A 10823-nucleotide genomic window follows, 5' to 3' on the forward strand; every position below is an offset into this window, starting at 1 on the left:
TTGAACTTTAAGAAACTGTCCTTAATGATATTAATAAGCAAGAACTCACAATATTTATGTATAAGTGGCAACCAGAGGTTGCTACCCATGTAGTTTTCAGATCTTTTTTCAATACAGTAATCAAGTTCATAACCATAATGCCCAATCTTCCAATAAATTTCATTTATGGTCTATCAGGTCTAGTCACGAAGCTGGGTTATGTAGGTCCCAAACAATGGAATGAGATTCCCCAAATAATAACTAATTCACAATTTTTATCTCCCTTTAGAAAACAGTATACAAATTTTCTAGGAAATGATTATTAATTCTCACAGTTGATATCAATGCATACTTGTACTGTATCGACCCCTCAACCAAGGAACTCGTGTTCTTTGTAATGTGTTGTTTTTTCTCCCTTTTCCTGCACTAATTATTATAATGATATGAGATTTTGTTTTGTATTAATGTTGTGTTTTTACTATGTTTTGGTGATCCAGCCTCACAGGTTTCTTATTACCTTCATGGGAAGCCACGCAATTTATTTTTATTATCTAATCGCATTATTTGATGTTTCCTTGTATTTTTATCCTATTTGTGAAATAAAGATTGAATTGAATTGAATTGAATGAGTTTGATATATGATGAAAAGTGTTTGATAATACCATAATACCATAGAGCTATCCACTACCATGCATACACAATAATAATATGAATGTATTGGTTTGGGCCATGGAGCCATACATGCAGCTGCTCAGTGGAATGTCATATGTAAACACTGTCTGATGGCCCGAGCAAGGGTATTATATAATAACCCTGCTTGTGGGTCTGTGGTTAAAGTAGGGGATTATCTATACTCCTCAGGGGTCCTAAAATTTGATTGATAGACAGATGAAGTTATCCAATGAAAGCTCTCTGAAATTTTGGGTGGGTGGGACTTATTTTGACCGTGGGAACAAGATTTCCAAAGAAGAAGCAGACTCTGAAATGGCTCGCTTCGCTCGCCCTTTCAGGCTGGTTTGCTTCGCAAACCAGTAGCAGATCCCACCTCACGAGCCATTCAGAGTCTGCATAGCAGACTAGTCTTGAGTTGCATCTGTCTTTCTTTCTGACTTTAGTCTTTAATTACCTAATTCATTGCGATATGTGAACAGCTCTGTGAGAGTGAGCCTTTATTTTTTGTGGCTTGAGTTGTTGTGGGCAACAAAAATAAAGTCGAGTCTCGAGAATCATGAAGGGTTTCTTTCGATTGGTGTTCACGCTCATGTTTGGCCTCGGCTTCAGGCGCGCAGCCAGGGGGGCGGTCGCCCCCCCCCAAAAAAAAAAAAAAAGTCCCAAAAAGAAAAAAAAAGAAGGGAAAAAAGAGAGGAGAAAAAAGGGAAGGGAGGAAAGGGAAGAAAGGTAAGTAGCTTTGTGGTTTTTTTTCCTCCAAAGAGAAACTCCTTCATTCTTGCTCTATATCAATTGTTCACTGCTACCACCCTGCCTGTGGGGAATCTACAGGCAGGACTATGGTATGCCAATGTTGTACAGAGCACACACTTTAAAAAATCATTAAAATATCACTATTGTGACAAAAATTACTAATTTCCATACAGTTGCAACAATATATTTTTCATTAGTAACTTAAGAATGATTTTTATATTCACAAGAGTGCTCAAAAACTTGAATTTTGGGCATATTTCTTGGTACGCCCTCTATTGGTGGAAATTAATATGGGAAGAAAAAAAAATCATTTTTTTATCTCTATTTTTAATAAGAAAAAAATAATTTAAAAAATCAAATTTAAATAAGAGTCAAGTTGTTTGAATAATAGGTGTAATGGAAACTGTCAGTGAAAAAAAATCAAGCATTTGCCCCAAAGAAAAAGAGAAAATAAGCCAAACATTTCCACCCTTATTTTGCCACACATGGAGATATAAGTGAGAACAAGGTTATATCATAACCTTGTTCATTGAATGAGTGCTCTATATATGAATTTTGCTTCCGCGCTGCGCGCGGTTAAATGACATATTGAAGTTCTCCATATTTCCCCACCCTTTTTCTAACCCTACTTTTCGACCTGAGCTATATGTGTTTCTTGCCATTTAAAGTTCAAATGTTTATAGGGCATGGATTTAGAGTAAGGTTAGGCCGAAATATATGAAAAATCCTTTTTTTTGATCGCACAACTTCTGGTCGGGTCGGCTCCGGGCGGGTAAAATCTTTATATCACTTTCAGCCGTCACCTCAATAAAGTTAACTTCTCCCGCAGCTTTTCAGCTCATTACTAAGCAACCATAATTTTTTGGGGAAACAGGTTCCTAATTAAAAAGAGGAAGGTATAAAATTCGTGTTGTATTGAATAAAAAGTACAATATATATTTTTTCAAATTCTATTAAATTTCATGTCATTTCCCTGCACATTAATCTCCTGTCCTGTTTTGCGCTCTCAGTTTGATTTTTTTTGAATGACACTTACGTGTCTTTGATTCAAAATGAAGCGATTCAGGATAAGTCAAAGAAATTAAGCATCCTTGTTAATATAATTTCAATAAATCACAGAAGTTTCAACTTTTTGCGCACTATTTTCCGTGTAATGAAGTTCAATAATCTTAGAAAATCAATTGAATTATAGAGCCGATGGGGTACAAGATACCTGCATTTGATGAAATGTCCGCCCTTTGAAATTTCAGAGTTTCATTGCTCTGCGGGGAAGGAATATCTTCCTCTTGACAAATATATTTCTTCTCTGTTTTGCGAGTTAAAGATATGCATTGTCGCTAAATTGTTTGTAATCAATCCTGATCTTTCCAAGAGAATTATTAAATAAATCTTTGAGAATACCCTTTTCTCGGGACCCTTTCCATGGAAAAAATTGATAAAACGCTTTAACTTCCGCGCTTCGCACAGGGTTATTAGTATTTTAATTCCCTCCTTTGTATTCCTTTTTTGTGCGTTCACAATCACTTTTGAAAACAAGGTTCAAAATCGTCAACTTAATTGGAGCTGGTATACGTACTTTAGACAAGAGAGATGGCTCCTTTTCATTTAAATTTATAAAACACCAAAAGCTTGAAACTCCCCCTCCCTGCACCCATCCCCTAGGGAGCGCGCTTCGCTCGCTCTGTATGTGTTGGCACGCTTCGTGTGCATTTACCGCCCCCTCCAAAATGAAATCCTGGCTACAAGGTTGCTCGGCTTGGGCATGTTTTTTTTTTGGGGGGGGGGGTTAACTAACACAAATATTGTACTCTGTAACTGTGAGGGATTGTTTTTCTTACAGTTTTCAGGGGGAGGGGGTGGGTGTCTTGCAAGTATAAAAAGTTTGGTGGCCAAACAGTAATAAAAAAAGGCAAAATTAAAAAAAAAAATTCGAAAGCTGTGAGTAATCAAAAATTTGACCGGCAGGAAGTTGGTTGGATATTCGATATTCAAACTGTGAAGTTGGTTTGATATTCAGCTCCGATATTCAAACGCGTGTGAAAATGGACGGATATTCAATATTCAATATTAAAAAATTAGGGGTTTTGAAAGCTAGCTAGGTGGTTTAAAAGGTGCAGCACGTTTCGGGCAACCATAAAATCTCTGGCTTTCCCTAATACGAGGACTTTCAGGGGACAAAAGTCAGTGAATAAACGGGTATGAATTTTTTTTTTAGAGAGAGGCCTGAAGGGTATTCCACGGCCTAGCCGGGGTAATCACGTGTAGAACTCGACTCGGGCAACAAGATAAGCCCTAACTTGACCCGGCGCATGCACATTTAGGGGGCTCTAATTAACAAAATTAAAGGGAATAAAGGGCTATTTAGAGCATTATTGTAATTTTAAAAAGTATTTTCTTCAAGAGGCCCCCAGGGATATCCCGATGGCCTAGCCAGCGTAACCACCTATCCTAACTTGTAGAACTTGACTGGGGCAACAAGATAAGCCCTAACTTGACCCGGCGCATGCACATTTAGGGGGCTCTAAAAAATGAATAAATGAAATTAGAAAAATGAAAATAAATAGAATAAATAAAAAAAGGCAATATATATATATAAATTACCGGTATATATAATTTATAGATGGGGGGGGGGGTGGAATCTAGATCTAATAATAATGTGTGCATTAGAAATTGCACATTGCGTTCATGATGGACACAGTTTATGTGCTGGAAATGACCGCATTTGTCAGGCCTCGGAGCTGAGACATCAAGACAGAGTGACCGAGGCCGAGACATCAGGCTTCGAGGATGCAAATTCTGGTCCCGAGGCTAGCCTCGGTATACAACACTGATAACTATAGAATCAGCATGCACTCTATACCCTACAAGATTGATAACAAAGACATAATTGGTCAACATATATCTAAATGGGATATTGTACAGTACGATTGATCACCCAATTTGTATTCTGATCGACATTTAAATCCATGTTCCTCTGACCAATGTTGTCAAATGAAAAACCTTGCTTTGAGCATAACATCCTCAAGGTGGTCTGAAATTCTATTAGAAGAAGGTGCCTATACTCTTCTATGGAAGATCATTTTATGCTTTGACTGCTATATCTGCAAGTTTTTTATCAATTTGCTAGTGTTCTGAAGTTGATGTGTTAATAATCAATTGTTTTAATGTTTATTCTACTTAAAACATAATAGATGGAGACCAGCAGCGTAGCAGCAGGAGCTAATGTTGGTAGTGATGAGGCGTATACCACCATCAACAATGCTCCAATTGCAGTCACCACCACCACTGCTGCCACCACCATCAGTGCTGCTAATGCCACCACCACCAAGTCTGCTTCTGCCACTTCCATCACCATAGCCACCGCCAATCCCAAGACCACTCCTGACACGAAGCCCCCAAGTCCTCAACTGACCAGATATTGCAGCTGGAGAAGGATTTTCATGAGTTTTCAGACAAAATTTGTGACACCTGGGTACCCAGTTCTGCAATTATGCAACATTGTGTAAGTACACGTCAGAATTGCTCTAAAATATGATTTCATGAACAAATCCAATGCAAAATCTGTTTCTAGCCAGAAAATTAATTGCATCAAACCGGTTAATGTTTATTTTTACTGATTTAAATCAATTAATTTCATGGTGCTTATGATCAGAAAATTTTGTCAACAATATAAAAAAGTAAAACAAAGAAGTACTTCAGAAAGGAAAAAAAATACAGATGGAAGGGATATGATATCAATTATTTTTTATGTGTCTGAAAAAAAAAATTGAAGGGCTTTGCTTATAGATTTCCAGCCAAATTCTAATTTCATGCATGATTTAGTAAAATAAATCAATTAAAAATAAATTTAAATAATTTTAGAATAATCAAATATACAATTTTTTCATCTGTGGCAGGCATTTTGTATTTCTTCACAATTGCGCAATTAATGGTCGATCTTGAGGGCCCCCACCCCCCTTCCGCCCATCTTTCCTGCCTCCAAAATACCCTGGCAGTCTTATTAGGCCGGTTAGATTAAGTTTACATTAAGCAAACATAAAATTCTTACAATTGAATTCAGTGGCGTAATGAGCCAAATATTTTGAGAGGGCTAAATATGGCAGATGGAACAAAAGTTCTCCAAAGATGCAAGAGAGCGAAGGGAGTGAGCAAAATTTTAACGTTTTAATACAGAAATCAAATATTTGGAAAGATTTTGACGTAATGATATTCAGTTAATACTTCTCTTTTTTACCCTTTCTTTCTTTTTCTTTTTTTAACTTGGTCATTAAACATGGGGGGGGGGGGGCATGGCCCCCATCTATACGTCAGTGATGGTTTAATACTTTTTGCATGTACGATGAAGATGCTTGCTCTCTCTCCCTCACCCATCCTCACTATGCGTATATGTGTGTGGAAGATGAATTATGAGGAATAATTGCATGAAGTGACGTTTATCAACCAGACATTCCTTATATATTATTTACTGTTGCATGTTTGCATTTTCGTTCATCATATTAAACCATCTTGATCCCTTAACCCCCCCCCCCCTCCCCGACAAAAACCTAGTAGTCAAATGAAGTTTCCTTTTATTTTCTTTTGATATACATGTAAAAAAAATATAGTGCCAAACATTCTTTTGAAAATTTAATCTATTCCTTCAGGTGAGGCTTTGTCCGCAGTTCCAGAAAGACAAAAGATAGTATCAGAAAGCCATGCCAAAATCAACGGCTGAAGGATTTGGACTTTGGAGAGCCAGATACCGAGCCTAGAAATGTGATTTAACCGTAAGTTAAACTTATTTATAATTCTGATTCATTTTGGCATAGTAAGTAAGTCACATAATAACAATTTGAATGATTTTTGTCTTCCTGATTTGCTCTTTGTCAAGAATCCAAATTTTAGAATTTAACTCTAAGTTTGAGGGGTTGATGAATTTTTTTTTCAGCTGCAAAAGTAACAAACCAATGTCAATCATTGGAAGATTATGTGACTTGCTTTCTCTTGCCAAATTGGTACATGTACATGAATATTCTTCATTTCTATAATGATTGACCCCCAACACTACCACCTAAGATGTCAAATTACAACATGTCAAATTACTGTCAAACTCACTTCATCATGTTCTTAATTATCAATTTTTCAGTAAAGGAGTGAAAGGACTCAAAAAGATTAACCGAAGAAGCTCACATAATTTTTTTTTACTGGTAGACCCTTAACATTCATTTGATTAATTGAGTTCATGGAAAATCAACTGAACGTAATGAGTACAAAATCCTGTTAATACACCTTACTAGGTGAGGCTATTCTGGTAGGTCATGCCGGGGGTGCCTGAGGACCTTGTCCATTGGGATAAATCTTGCAAAGTACCAAAAGGTGCCTCCACCCCTGTTACACCCACAAATGTAATAATCGCCCACAAATGTAATAACGCCCACAAATGTAATAACACTTTACCCACAAATGTAATAACGCCCACAAATGTAATAACACTTTACCCACAAATGTAATAATTTCACCCACAAATGTAATAATGCACTTTACCCACAAATGTAATAATTTTTGATCGCCCACAAATGTAATAATGACTTTACCCACTAATGTAATAAATTTAAAGGGATTTTTGGCAAATCTGTTCAAAGCTAAAATCGTATAGTAATGCGTTCATTTAGCACAAAAGTGCAAAGTCTCATTTCCTGACCCGGTTAATTAACACATTATAATATAAGTCCAAAGTCTTTATTCCAAACCCGTTTTTTTCAAAAATTATAATATGAGCCCAAAGTCTTTATTCCAGACCCGATTGTTTCAAAAATGATAATATAAGTCCAAAGTCTTTTCTCCAGACCCGGTTGTTTAAAATATTATAATATAAATCCAAAGTCTTTTTCCAGACCCTGTTGTTTCAAAAATTATAATATAAATCAAAAGTCTTTATTCCAGACCCGGTTGTTTGAAAAATAATATGAGCCCAAAGTCTTTATTCCAGACCCGGTTGTTTAAAAAATTATAATATAAGTACAAAGTCTTTATTCCAGACCCGGTTGTTTAAAAAATAATCATATGAGCCTAAAGTCTTTATTCCAGACCCGATTGTTTCAAAAATGATAATATAAGTCCAAAGTCTTTTCTCCAGACCCGGTTGTTTCAAAAATTATAATATAAATCCAAAGTCTTTATTCCAGACCCGGTTGTTTAAAAAATAATAATGCAAGTCCAAAGTCTTTTTCCAGACCCTGTTGTTTCAAAAATCATGATATGAATCCAAAATCTTTTTTCCAGACCCGGTTGTTTAAAAAAAATCATGATATAAATCCAAAGTCTTTATTCCAGACCCGGTTGTTTAAAAAATAATAATATGAGCCCAAAGTCTTTATTCCAGACCCGATTGTTTCAAAAATGATAATATAAGTCCAAAGTCTTTTCTCCAGACCCGGTTGTTTAAAAAATTATAATATAAATCCAAAGTCTTTTTCCAGACCCTGTTGTTTCAAAAATTATAATATAAATCAAAAGTCTTTATTCCACACCCGGTTGTTTAAAAAATAATAATATAAGTCCAAAGTCTTTTTCCAGAACCTGTTGTTTCAAAAATTATAATATAAATCCAAAGTCTTTATTCCAGACCCGGTTGTTTAAAAAATAATAATATAAGTCCAAAGTCTTTATTCCAGACCCGGTTGTATACAAAATAATCATATGAGCCAAAAGTCTTTATTCCAGACCCGATTGTTTCAAAAATGATAATATAAGTCCAAAGTCTTTATTCCAGACCCGGTTGTTTAAAAAATAATAATGCAAGTCCAAAGTCTTTTTCCAGACCCTGTTGTTTCAATAATCATAATATGAATCAAAAATCTTTTTTCAAGACCCGGTTATTTTAAAAATTATAATTGCAGTCCAAAATGAGATACATTAATGATATTCCAGTGGAATAAAAATGAGAATCGAGCTTAGTCTTTTCTCCAGACGCTAAAGGTAAATTGAAAATCAAGCATAGTCTTTGCTCGAGACCCGGCAACTAAAAGCTGAAACTTTATAGTAATGTGTTTATATAGCACAAAAATGTGAAATCTTTTTTCCAGACCCGGTTAATTAAAAAATTATAATATAAGTCTAAGTCTCGTTTCCAGGCCCATTTATTTCAAAAATTATAATAACTATAAAAAACAAAGACCAACGATCCTATTTATGTTCTATAACATGGAACTGTAGCGTAGTCTTTCTGTCAGACCCAGTTATAAAAGTCATTAAAAACACAACAACAACAAAACAAAGACCCTGCAACGAATAAAGGTCAAGTCCTCTTCAGAAAAATGTTGATTTGAATCAATAGAGAAAAATCAGACACGCACAATGCTGAAAATTACATCACAATCGGATGTTAAATTAGAAAGTTATGGCATTTCAAAGTTTTGCTTATTTTTAACAAAATAGTTATATGAACGAGCCAGCTACATCCAAATGAGAGAGCCGATGATGTCACTCACTCATTATTTCTTTTGCTTTTCATTGTTTAAATTATACATTATTTCAATTTTTACGAATTTGACGATTAGGACCTCCTTGCCTAAAGCACAAAATGTTAAAATAATAAATTTCCACGTGTTGCAGGGAGGAATGAAACTTCATTTCACATGACAATGACGAGAAAATAAAAATATTTCATATTTCATTTAAGAAAATACAAAAGAAATAGTGAGTGAGTGATGTCATCAGTTCCTCATTTGCATACCGAGATGTGCATATAACTGTTTTGTGAAATGAAGCGAAACATTAAAATGCCATAACTTTCTTATTTTACATCCGATTTTGATGAAATTTTCAGTGTTATGCTTGTTGAATTTTTCTCTTTTTATACACAAATCAAGTTTTTGTTGGGGTGGACTTGTCCTTTAAAAAAATAATTTCTTGTAAAAACCTAAGTAACAAAACATTAAAATACATATGAAAAAAAAACTGCGAAATAAGATATCAGTAAACAATAGGGGGATTAATTCCCGAAAACGATAAAGTTGTTGATTGACGATCTATGATATATTATATAAAAGAAAAACATTCTAACAAGAGGGGATAACCATTCCATTCCATGTTTTTATTTGGCAATAAGTCATGATTGACTATTTTTGCCACCCACTGTATGAGAAGTAGGGTAGCAATTTTATTTAGTATTATTTTTATTACTTCTTTTTATCTCACCTGCATAGCAGAGTGAGACTATAGGCGCCGCTTTTCCGACGGCGACGGCGGCGGCGGCGTCAACATCAAATCTTAACCTAAGGTTAAGTTTTTGAAATGACATCATAACTTAGAAAGTATAAAAACCTAGTTCATGAAACTTGGCCATAAGGTTAATCAAGTATTACCTAACATCCTATTAAAGTTTCATGTCACATGACCAAGGTCAAAGGTCATTTAGGGTCAATGAACTTAGACCATGTTGATTCCCCCAATTATATCATTATAACTTAGAAAATATATAGACCTGGTTCATTAAACTTGGACATAAGGTTAATCAAGTATCACTGAACATCCTGGGCAAGTTTCAGGTCACATGGTCAAAGTCAAAGGTCATTTAGGGTCAATGAACTTTGGCCGAATCTGGGTTTTTGTTGAATTACCATCATAACTTTGAAAGTATGTTGGTCTAGTTCATAAAACTTGGACATAAGAGTAATCAAGTATCACTGAACATCCTGTGTGCATTTTAGGTCACATGACCAAGGTCAAAGGTCAATGAACTTTGGCCATAATGGGGGTATCTGTTGAAGTACCATTATAACTTTGCAAGTTTATTGCTCTGACTTTTGAAACTTTGATATAAGAGTAATAAAGTATCACTGAATATCCTGTGCAAGTTTCAGGTCACATGATCAAGGTCAAAGGTCATGTGAGGTCAATGAATTTTAGCCACATTGGGGGTATTTGTTGAATTACCATCCTATCTCTGTAAGTGTATTCGTCTAGTTTATAAAACGTGGAAATAAGAGTAACCAAGTAGCACTTAACATCTTGTGCGAGTTATAGTACTTTTCAAAGTCAGCACTGCTGCTATGTAGAATCGTGTGATGCAGATAAGACGGTCAGAGGCATTCCACTTGTTTATTATTATTATTTCTTGTATATTAATTCCTTTTTTATGAAAAAAACACAAAACCTTTAAATACATATAAAACAAAAATTGAGGAATAAGATATCAGCACACAATATGGGGATTACTTCCCGTAAACGATAAGGTTGTTGATCGACGGTCTATGAGATATTATATAAGAGAAAATCATTCTAACAAGAGGGGATAACGTTTTAACAAGTTCTTCGGTACTTTAAATTTTCAGTGTACCAAGCACCATTTGTAATATATTCAGCATTTTTTTTATTAGTTACAATTCCAATAATCTCATTGGCCTAAGATATATTTTCTGGGGTTATATTGACCCGTTAAG

The sequence above is a fragment of the Lytechinus variegatus genome, chromosome 4 (genome assembly GCF_018143015.1).
Source record: "Lytechinus variegatus isolate NC3 chromosome 4, Lvar_3.0, whole genome shotgun sequence".
NCBI lineage: Eukaryota > Metazoa > Echinodermata > Echinoidea > Temnopleuroida > Toxopneustidae > Lytechinus > Lytechinus variegatus.